The sequence below is a fragment of the Lissotriton helveticus genome, chromosome 8 (assembly GCF_964261635.1).
Source record: "Lissotriton helveticus chromosome 8, aLisHel1.1, whole genome shotgun sequence".
Taxonomy (NCBI): domain Eukaryota; kingdom Metazoa; phylum Chordata; class Amphibia; order Caudata; family Salamandridae; genus Lissotriton; species Lissotriton helveticus.
The window spans coordinates 1090450983-1090463086 of NC_136069.1; positions in this window are offsets into that span (position 1 = coordinate 1090450983).

Genomic DNA, 12104 nt, shown 5'->3' on the forward strand with positions numbered 1-12104 from the left:
CATGTGAGAATGTATTGAAGGCTGTGTCAAATCTAGAAGTACTAGCATAGCGGGGGTGCACACAACCAGGGACAGTCTAATAGAGTCAGTCAGCGACTAGCGCTGTCTCTGTGCTATGGCATACTCTAAACCCAGCCTGGGAGAGATCGAGAAGCTTCTATTTTTCCAAGAGGGCTAAGAGTTGCTTGTTTATGATTTTCTACAAAGATTTGCCAAGGAGAGGGAAGAGCAAAATGGGCCACAAATTGTCTGGGATGGTTGGGTCCGCGTTTTGTTTAATTAAAATGGGGGATAATAGAGCATTTTCCATGCAATGGGAACAGAATCTAGGTCCATGGAAAGATTAAAAAGGGACATGATGGAAAGAGTGATTACGCTGGAAATGCATGCCATAATGCTGGGTGGGCGCAGGTCCAGTAGGGATCCTGATTTGGCTGATTTAAGCAGCCCCAGGAGCTGCTCTAATGTGCTTGTTTCCACCTTCTCAAAGGCCCTGAGGGCTGCATAGATATCTAGTTTGGTAGCCTTCTTGTCTGCTTTTAGCTTCCCTCTGCTTGCAGAGTTACAGCAGTTCAGCCCTGCTTAGGGTGTCAGAGTTGCACAGCTCTTACTGTATGGAGCAAAAAGGAAGATAGGACATCTAAATTTAGAAAAGGGATAATATAGCCAAGGGAAAACTAAGGAAGATTTTAAAAGAAGTCACTCTCATGCCACATTTTTTATCTGAGGTTTTTGTGTAACACAAATCAGTGTAGTGTACTGCACAAACACAAGACCTGATCCCACTGCTGCCACTAATGTGAAAACGTGGGTTGTTGGTTGACTGGTGTGTGAGCCCTGCTTAAGCAGCAGCCAGATTCCCTTGCAGGATGAACCACAAAAAGTCACAATAATTAAATAAGCAAATTAGTTAGGGATTTTTTTGTGTTGTATTTTCATTTTATTACTGTTTTTGTGCTACATAAATACTGTACACATTGCCTCTAAGTTGAGCCTGATTGTTTTTGTTGCCAAACTAGCCAGGGTTAAACACAGGTTAATTACCTGTGTTTAACCCTGTGTAGTTTGGCAAAAAAAACAATCAGGCTCAACTTAGAGGCAATGTGTACAGTATTTATGTAGCACAAAAACAGTAATAAAAAGAAACTACAACACAAAAAAAATCCTTAACCAATTTAGAAAGCTAGAGTAAATTTTAATAAACGACTTGACACCAAAAAAAGCACCTACAACATGAAACCGCCAATCAAGGAAATCTGGCTGCGAAAGACCGAGTCAAACTCAAAAATATATGGCAGACCACTATGGATACAGTTTGGATAAAAGAAGTGGATTGGGCCCGAGAAGGTAAACTTCAGTGGGGCAAGGATGCAGGAGGTGTTCGGGGAGGGTGCGTCGTCGTCAGATGGCCTTGGGTTTGAAACTACAGTGAAGATTTCTCATTCTGACTTAGCCACTGAAATGGAAGACAAAAATTCACAGCAGGGCAAGGCAGAGGGCTCTAGCTGAAGACAGTTCCATGAAATTGGATACCCCTTTGGTGAAGGACCGCTGACAGGATTTGCTGTTGTTGAGGAGAACATAGCAGGAGAAGCCGCAAAGTCAATCCAACTGTCGATGCAGCTCAGGAGGATAGGCGAGCAGGTTGGTTCTGATCTCCTCCTTGTTCTAAGAGAAGTTTTTAGCCAAAAATGTTCATAGTACCCACGTTTGAATTTTGGCTTTTGCTCACCTTTAACACCACTTCCAAGGGTCCAGAGTTAGAGGGGCACCACTTGGAATGTCAGGACTCACTCAGGCTGGGTCCAGATGCTGGTTCAAAATGGAGGAAGTTTTTTGTCTCCCAGTGGCTTTGAACAGGAGGCCAGTAAATTAGTCCTTGTGAGTCACTCTGGAGGTACTGGGACAGTTGAAGATCCAGTCCTTTTCCACAAGGTAGAAGGTAGTAGAGCAGCAGGACAACTAGGGCAGCAGTCCAGCAGGTCTTCAGTCCTTCAGAGCAGCAGTCAAGCAGAGTGGTAGTACTTCCAGCACGACAGCAGTCCTTCTTCCTGGAAGAGTATCCATAGGTCCAGGAGTGTACTGAAGTGTGGTGTCTGAGGTCCTACTTTCATACCCTGGTGCCCTTCTTCTGGAAGGTAAGAGAAGTGCATGAAATTTCCTGACTCCACTGCCCTGGCTGCAAGTTGGCTGCAGTGACAATATGGGTTTGTTATGCCCTAAATATTACAATTCCAAAGACACCAAACATGACATAGTTTACAGCTTCTGTTTTGAAATAACAGCTTATTAAATGCAATACAGAATCCCCAATGTTATTCCTTGGGAAGGGTGGGCCATGCAGCAGAGAAAAATGAATGTAGGAGTTTTTTACTACCAGGAAATGTAAAACTTAAAAGTACATGTCCAACTTTTAACTACACAGCTCGCAGCCCTATGGGCTTCTTAGGGCCTACCTTAGGGGTAGCATCTGTAATAAAATGGGAGTTTAAGGCTTCGCAAGTAGGTTTTAGTGCCATGGTAACATGCCAGTTTAAAACTGCTTTAAGGCTGCAACGTCAGGCCTGGTATATGTTTTAAGGTGCTAAGTAAGTGGGTGTCACAATAAGTGTTGCAAACCCACTGATAGCATTTATTTTAAAGTCCTTGGGTATATGGTATACCATTGTACAAGGGACTTCTAAGTAAATTAAAAATGCCAATTATGTGTATGCCAACCAAACCATGTTTAGGGGAGTGAGCCCAAGCACTTTATTAATGGTTAGTTCAGTATAAATTGGCGGTAAGTAGGCGAAATGTTTGGGGGAAAACAACCTTAAGGCTGACAAGTCTAACAGGAGCAATGTCCTAATAAGAAAGACATCTTTGTAAATCTAATATATTCAGGCATTGAAGGACTCAGTAAAAAAAAGGACCTGGAAAAACCACCAGAATAGAAGAAGACTGGGCCTGCCAGTATTTCCAGTTGATAGAGAGAGACTTCCCGTAGGTTCAGCACTAAATGCAAATCCCTCCTGATAATTTTCCAATTTTTCTTCAGAAAATTCCAGTCGCTGATTACTGGAGTCCACTACAAATCCCAGAAACACCATCGACTGAGAGGGAATGACATCTAATTTCTCCCAGTTCAACACAAATCCAAGATTTGAGTTAGGTCTAGGGAAAAGTAAACCTTGTTAGAATAGAAATTATTTTGTTTATGCATTATCCTATGTAAATTAGCATTCGCTGCAGCTGTTTCTATTTAGGCGCCATTTTGAATCATGATCAAAACGAATCCTTTGCTATTTCTGAGAAAAGGCCTCCACTGGGTTTCATTTCTCCAAGGTTGGGTTTTACTTCACTAATGAATAGACTGTTCTTATTAGCGTATACCTTTCTTCCTAAATTAAAAGCATTATCCCACTACTCTGATGCGGGCCCGACTGGAACAACCTTGGACTTGGTAACTTTGTATGAGATATGAGAACCGAAACGTATTTTTTTTTTATTTCACTGTTTAGCTGCACTTGTCTGGAAAATTCCACTATGGGTGTGTTCTAGTCCAGTTACGAGATGTACACAATGAATATTTATGCTTGTCAATTTCAGTCCCTCTGCAGCATTCCTAGCGACTGGGCAGACCGGGCTCCACTCTGAGTGTACTTTGAATAAACAGTTATTGGTTTGTAATTATTACTGTCTGACCGACTCTTCATTTTATATGGAAGGCTGAGAGGTGGTCATTAGTGACCCTAATCGGGCCACTTCCTCCAGTTGGCACCCGAACAGGAACTCCTTCGGGTGAATGATCTATCCCCTTCTGCAGATGGGGGAGGTCGAGACTATCTTCGGGTCGGACTGGCGGTTCAGGGATCCCTGCATGAGGAGTATTAATTGCTCGCAGCTGCCCCTTCCGTTCTGCCGGACGGTGCCTTGCCCAGTGATCATCCCCACAGGAGTCCTGAATGGCGAAACCATTGGATCTGACCGTTTGGTCTGAAGAGTCAGCAGTGGAGAATATGTGTGTTTGTGCTGCTCATATCAGGGGAGTGCGTTTTGGTTCTTTGTGGATATGGTAACATTTTGTTTGAGTTTGGTGCAGTCTGAGGACTGTTTTTGATTAAAAAACACTTGCAATTGTTTTGCCAGGCAAAAATAACTAATTTGATTTCTTTATGAAAATGCCTGGGATTAGTAAGTTATTTTTTTATGTTGTTGTTGTTCCACAGATGCTCGATTAGAAGAAGCTGAGCTGGCGGCTCCAGAAGGCACTCCTAATTTTGATATGTATATCAAGCATAGTCTTTGCCCTATTAGGTTTAGGATGTTATGGCACAAACATACGAGGGACAATGCTGAGTTACAGTGGCCATTGAGGGGCACTTTTGATGAGCAAATGATTGGGTTTTTATAGGAACAGTTGTTCAAAAGGCGAAGTAGGCAGTCAATGTTTGATTTCCTCAGATCATGGCAGAAACCAGCTAGACAGAGACGATTGAAGATAGAAAAAGATGCACGAAAAGGGAGAATGCAGACATTGACTCAGAAAGCTGTAGCATATGATAAACAAAAACAGGAGGCAGGAGTTGAATGTGAAGATAGGAGGTTTCATTTACAGATTGAGGAATCTTATTTGGCTCAAGAATAAATTATACTTTTGTGGGAGAATTGCTGGATACTCGACCCCCACCTCTGTATGCTCCATAGAGGATATATCCAGCTGTTCCCTTACAGTCACAGCAACCTGTTATATCTGCTCCAACTGTTCCTGTATCTACAGTTATTGTTTTGATGGCTTTTGCCACTGCACCCCCTGCTCCTACTTTGTCTTCGCCATCTTTGGAAACTGTGACTATTAGCACACCTGCTGTTTCGACTCCTGTATCCTCCTCTGCTCTCTCTCCTTTGGTACAAGTGCCAGCGACGATTGCACCTGTTACTTCTGTCACTTCTCCTTCCATGGTTTTTCATCCCCCGAACGCTTTGAGTAGTGAAACACCAGTTCGTGGATTTGAGGATAGGGACTGGGTGAAATTTAAGGAGCGCATGGGACCGTTAGTGCGATCTGGGGTGGGAGATGAAGAGAAACAGGTAATAGCTAATCAGGCTGTGCAGTGGGCTCGTAATGTTTTTTATATTGTGGAGGATGTCTGGGAAGCTATGCAGGATTTTTAGCCTTTTATACAGCAACATGCCCTTAAGCATATGCCCGCTACATTGATTGGTCTTTGGCAGCAACACATTGGGACGGATGTGCCGCAAATTCTATTTGATATTAGAGATCGTGTGTATGTTAGTGATTTGGAGCCAGGTCAGGTTTTTGGAAATCTTACGACTTTAATTGCTTATAGCGGAAGGTTGTATGAGAATAGTCCCAAGTCGGTGTTCCAGTTTCCGACATGAGATGTTCATCCTATACATCAAAATGTTATGGTGGTGGGGCACACTGTTATGTAGAAAAGGTGAAAGTTGATAGTAGTATTAGATTAAATTGGCTTTGGTGCAAATAGGGTAAGGTCCTCTGACCGTAGGACGTAATTAGTACTTATGAAAGAGCATTGGGTGAACCGCACCCAGTGTCTCCTCTTTGCACTAAGGGGGTTACAAAGACCTCTGATTCAAAGTTCAAAAAATAAAATATTTTCTTGACTTCAACTTGTTAATTATCTTCTTTTTTTCGACACTTTTTTCAAGTCACACTGTTGTCCATCACATGTGAATTATACGTCGTTGTTTAATTCCATATATTTTTTAAACAATTATAATCAACATTACTGAATTCCCAATGCATTTCGGGAAGATCCCTTCATCAGGGGAATAATTTCACAAGTAAATGCCGAGGACCGTTAAAGGATTAAAGATCTGTCTACGCAGCCCAAAATTAAAAAATGATCCAGTTCATGTTAGATTAACAAAGTGCTGAGCCCGGTCGTGCCAAAAGGCAAAAGCGGCTTCAAGGACTTTGGACAACAGTATGAGTTGAAAAAAAGTTTAAAAAAGAAGAAAATAAACAAGTTGAAAATAAGAAAAAATATTGAGGTTTTTGAACTTTGAATCAGAGGTCTTTGTACCCTCCTGAGTGCAAAGAGGGGACACTGGGCGAGGTTCACCCAATGCTTTTTCATAATCCTATGCATCACCCAGAAATACCAGAGTTAACGGATCAACGCAGTACTGTCGGCAGACCGGGTGTAGCGGCTCATTGTCAAGAACAGTGGGTTTATAAAATCCTACTACTTATTATAAAGAACTGACAGAGGCTGCCTCTTCTACTGTAATGACCCTAGCTGATATGAAATGTTCTTTGGTCTTCTTGTTCCGGTTGGTATTTGAAGACAAGTTCATACTCAAGACCATGTCGCGGAGTTGGATGGTACATGGGATGTAATTAAAGGATGGGATCAGGAAAGAAAGCTAGGTGATAAGCCCCGAGCCGAGATATGTGCTTTGCCAGGTCTCATTATTATATATATGCACTCTCTTATTCCGCCAAAGAAGGTAAGTCGGGATAAGTTGACAGCTTGTTGACAGAAGAAGGATGAAAGCGTGTCTGATTTCTTTACTCGATTTGAAAATATGTTTTTGGATTATAATGGACAGGATACGTCTATCAAGGGAGGAGTTTGGTTGTATGTTGACAGATTTGTTTCTAATTTGCTTCTTGAAATTGTGACTCATTTGCAGGCATCTGAAAGCACTTGGTCTACCTCTTCCTCCTCTGTTATTTTGAATATGACTCAATACTATGAGCACCGTGATCAGGAAGAGAAAGAAAAGACAGACATAAAGTATTTCGTGGGAAAGGTAGAGGATGCAGTGGCCCTTCTAGGCAGCTTCCGGGTACCAGCAGACAGCCAACCACGACATCTTTGGGGCCAAATCAGTGTGCATATTGTAAGGAGGAGGGTCATTGGCATAGTGAGTGTCCTCTGCATTCGCAGAAGGTTGTGGTTCCTAGAGGGTGAGGTTCTCGTGGACGAGGTTGTGGGTCCGCTAGAGCTCAGAATGCTGTGTTTTCACAGAGTTGTTCTGATAACAGTTACTTTGATGACCCTAGTGATGGACAGTATTATCATGACGGTTATAATACAGATGAGGTGACATGGATGTCTTATAGCTAGGATAGCCAGGGACAGAGTGAGGGACCAGTTCCAATACCTGTAGATCAGCATGGTCCTTATGTCACTGCAGATTTGCATGGATCGACTAAGGAATTTTTGGTGGACAAAGGTGCAACAAAGAGTTCTGTTTCCCGATCTTTGGTCCCTGGGGCGGCTCTGTCTGGCCATATTAATGTTTCAGTAGGTTTTTCAGGTGTACCTGTTTTAAGCCCCATTTCAAGCCCCCTTACATTGACTGTTGGTCCTTTTACTGTGGATTCCCCGTTTTTGTTGACGTCCAATTGTAGTTAAAATTTGATGGGTTTGGATTTGTTGAAAAAATTGTATGCTACTATTTATTGTTCCCTGGCAGGTGTTTACATGACGATGGGTCCAAGTGTAGGTAGTAAACAGTGCCTGTCTCTCCCTCTTCCGGCTGAATTTGCTGATGTACCATCCACTCTATGGGCAACAGGTGATACAGATGTAGGACTGCTGCATATACCACCGGTTTCGATCCAGGTTATAGATAATGCTATTTTGCCTCATATTCCTCAGTATAAAATACCCTAGACGGGAGAACGGGCCATTCTACAGATTATTCAGTATTTGATACATAAAGGAATAGTTGAAGAGACGTCTGCCAATATTTGTAATAGTCCCATTCTTCCGATTCTTAAACAAACGCCTTCCGATGCCTTTGATGGTCATGAGGATGTTTACCGTTTTGTGATAGATTTGGTAAAGTTAACAAAATTATGGTTCCTCGGTTTCCAGTAGTTCCTGATATTACCACACTTTTGACAATGATTCCTTCTACTGCTAAATTCTTTTGTGTTATTGATCTGAAAAATGCATTATTTAGTATTCCTATTCATCCAGATAGCAGATATCTGTTTGGGTTCACCTTAGCTGGTAGGAGCTTTAGGTTCTGTCAAGCTCCTCAGGGCTATACTGAGAGTCCGAGTATTTATAGCCAAGAATTGAAGGGTCAGTTGGATATTTTGTTGCTTCCCTCAGGTAATGTATTGGTGCAGTATGTTGGCGACTTACTTATCGCTTCTGACACAGAACAAGGTTGCAGAGATAGTACAGTTAAACTGCTGTTACATTTGGCTCATCAGGGACATAAAGTTTCTCTTTCTAAATTTCAGTATTGTCGACATAAGGTCACCTCTTTAGGTCACCTACTGTCGATGGAGGGTAGGAGGTTGACCCCAGAACGCATCAGTGCCATTGTTAAAATGCCTATGCCACAAACCCCAAAAAATGTGCGCGCTTTCATAGGTATCACTGCCTGCTGTCGCCAGTGGCTTCCTAACTACTCTCTACTAATTAAGCCTTTGCTGTCATTAACAACAAAAAAAGTGCATGGGCCTTTGCCCTGGATGCCTGAATGTCAGCAGTCTTTTGAGCAATTGAAAACTGTGCTTTGTTTTGCTCCAGTACTCGGCACACTTAACTATGGCAAACCATTTGTGCTGTACGTCCATGAGATGGCTGGTTGCACGCTTTCTGTCCTAACACAAACATTTGGGGATAAGCAACGGCTGTGTGCTTATTTCTTTGCTGTGCTTGATCCTGTTGCGAGAGCCCTCCTGAGTTGTTTAAGAGCAGCTGCGGCTGTGGCCACTGCAATCAGACAATCGGCTGGACTCATGCTTGATACTGACCTTACAGTTATGGGATCCCATGCTGTGGACATGCTCTTGAATAAGACAAAGACACAGCACCTCACCAGTGAACGTCTTACTGGCTATGAATTGACATTGTTTGCTAAACACATTACGAATAAATGATGTGCCACTCTGAATCCGGCCATGTTACTACCCCTCCCTTCTGATAATGGTGACGTTGATAAACATGAATGCATCTTCTGGACGGAAGAAAAGACGAAAGGAAGGGTAGACCTGACTGATGTACCCTTATTTGACCCACAAGGGGAACTATATGTTGCTGGCTCTTGTTTTAAATTACCAGACAGCACTACAATTGCATCTTATGCTATTATCAAACTGCGTACAGTAGTAGAGACACCACATGTCCCTTATCAGTCAGCTCAAGCTGCTGAACTTGCTGCCCTTATTCAAGCTTGTGAATTGAGCGAGGGACTGGTTGTTAATATCTATACTCACAGCCAGTCTGCCTTTTGGGTCACACATAATTTTGGTCGACTCTCGGCGAGAAGGGTTCCTTACCTCACATGGCACCAAAATCCAACATGGGCATCTCATATTGAAGCTTTTGTCCGCTTTGACACTCCCTAAGAAATTGGCAATAGTAGAGTGTAGTGCTCACTGGAAGGGCACAGATGATGTAGGTGGGGGAAATGCCTTTGCTGATCATACAGCTAAGGAAATATCCCGGACAAAGATGAAAAGAATGTTTGTAGCAAGTCCAGCTGGGTGGGTCTCGAGGTTGTCATGTTTGAAGATACCCTAGAAAGTGTAAAGGAAATACAGAGTGAAGCCACAATAGAAAAATTTGCGGTGTGGCAGGAAAGTATCTGTCTGCATGCAGAACTGATCCCCATCGAGGAGCCGCGATTCTTCAAGCCCGGGGCAACGTCCCCTTCTGGAAACCGGATCCCTATTGTGGACGTTTCCTGCCTTGCTAACGGATTTTTTTCTAAAACGTGCTTCTATCAAGGACTGTATTAACCGGCATAGTTACCGCTTACAAGTCCCAACAGGCAATACGTAATTCGGTAATTCAAGGTACCCCAAACCAGTGGTGGTCCCTCTACCAACCTGACGGGCTTGCTTCTGAAAATAGGCAAAGGATCAATAGTCCTGAAGATGAACTCTTAACTAATTGAAGTTCGAAACGTCGTCGACAAAATACGCAAATGTCACTAATCTATCAGTATTTGTGTGTGCATATGTGTAGTTTATGAATAGTCTGTACATATTTTATGCCAATCAGACTGCTTTTTGCTTTGCCTAGAAAATTTATGTTGTATGTCTCCCTTTGGTGGAGTGTGTTGAGTCGGGCACCGGCTGGTGTCCCACTTACATCTTTTAACAAAAAAATGTTGATACGAATTTTTCATTAAATGTAATTAAACTGTCCGGCTGGACATCAATATAGAACTATTTAGTCTATTTTGTATTGAATCTACTTAGTTTCTTTAGGGACCACTGTCTCTGTGAAAAAAGTACTACCCATAGGTCCCTAACGATTGCACCTTGGGTTCCCTTGTGTTGTAAAATATGTGGCAGGAAAGTACAGCACAGTTGAATGACGAATGATGCTGGACTGATAATTCAGGGATGCAGAGATGGATGTTGCCTCATGCATATGTTCTTCCTGTGGTTACTATGGCCCATGCTCCAGCTCATATTAGTGCAAAGGCATTTGTAAATTGTTAGACCCCGTATGGCAGAATGATAATATCTCTAAGACAGCTGCACACTTAGTGAAGTACTGCATGGTATGCATGATGCATAATCCTCGGAAAGGTACCCCTACACCGCTGGGTAATTTTGCACCACCTACTTTTCCTTTTGAAGTCCTTCAAATGGATTATATTGAATTTGAGAGATGCAATAATCTTAAGTATGATTTGGTGGTTGTTTGTGCATTAAGTAAATAGGTTGATGCTTACCCCACTAAAGACAATATCAGCTATTACGCCTGCAAATGTGCTTCCGAAGGAGTTCTTTCCTCTTTTCAGTTTGCCAGGAGTGATCTGGAGTGAGAATGGAAGTCATTTTAATGCAAAAGTGATTCAATTGATTTGTGAGAGTCTTCATGTTAAGCAAAACTTCAATACTCCCAATCATCTTCAGTGAGAGGGTTTGGCTGGGAAGTACAGTGGTACTCTCAAACTGAAATTGGCAAAAATTCAGGAAAAACAGGGTTACAGTGGCCAGATGCTTTACCATTAGCACTGTTGTCAACAAGATTGACGGCTAATTCTAGAATAGCATTGTCACCAAATCAAAACGAGCTTTATTCGATTTTAAACATTAAAATCAGAAAAGCAGGCATATAAAAAGAATATATCATCATAATTTATTTATAGAATTCATCAATACACATCTCATGAGCATAAGTTCCTAAAAATTCATAAAAAACATGTAGACAATCTATGATTCCTAAAACGACCCCTCTCACGCTAAATGGTTCCAACCTATTACATATCTTGCAGTTTATTTATTTAGGCATTTCCTAGTCCTCAACACACTCTTTAGAAAACCCACCATAGAGCCAATACAGTAAATGCACGAAGGCAAGGCGACATTGCCTCCATTCTCCCTGTTTTAGTAGGGGTATTATCCATCTGCACCTTTAATTACTATAGAATTTACAGAATAAGATTACATGTATTGTAGTTTGTAATGAGACATTATCGCAAGGGCATCGGCAAAGTTCCCTTGACCAATCATTAATAGCTGTGTGGATGATCATACGATGGAAAGTCCCAAATCTAAATCTTGTTAATAGGTATCTATAGTATCCGCCAGTGACACATAACAGATATGGTTTATTCATCTCAAGAGTTAACCTATTTTCTTCTAGGTGGGTCATACAAACTTTTTTTTAAATCTTTCCAGTTAATAGAATTCATGTAATCAGGTGAGGTGAAGAAGTCTGGGTGTCCAATGTCCTGCATACATTTTCTTTTACATATTGAAGTCATAAAATTTCGCAGGCATTATCTAATCTTGTTGCATCCATTATTATTTCCCTGTTAAGGCCAGTACTAGCCAATATTCAAATCCTATGCCACAGCAATACCGGTTGAACCTTAATTAAATCGGCGATATATACAATTCCTAATTCGCTGTGACATTTAAGAACTGGGGCACTAGCTGGGAATGCTAAAACAAACCTTCAAAAGGCGTTTTCAATATGTTGAATTGATGTGCATTCTTGAAAACCCCAAATGCCTGCCCCATAAACTGCTATGCTCACGCATTTTGCTTGGTAAATTTTTAGTAAGATTTCAGGCGGCCTTTTCCCCAATTTTTTTGTAAAGTTTATTAGGGCTGTGATGGACTTCATGAAAAGTAGGCT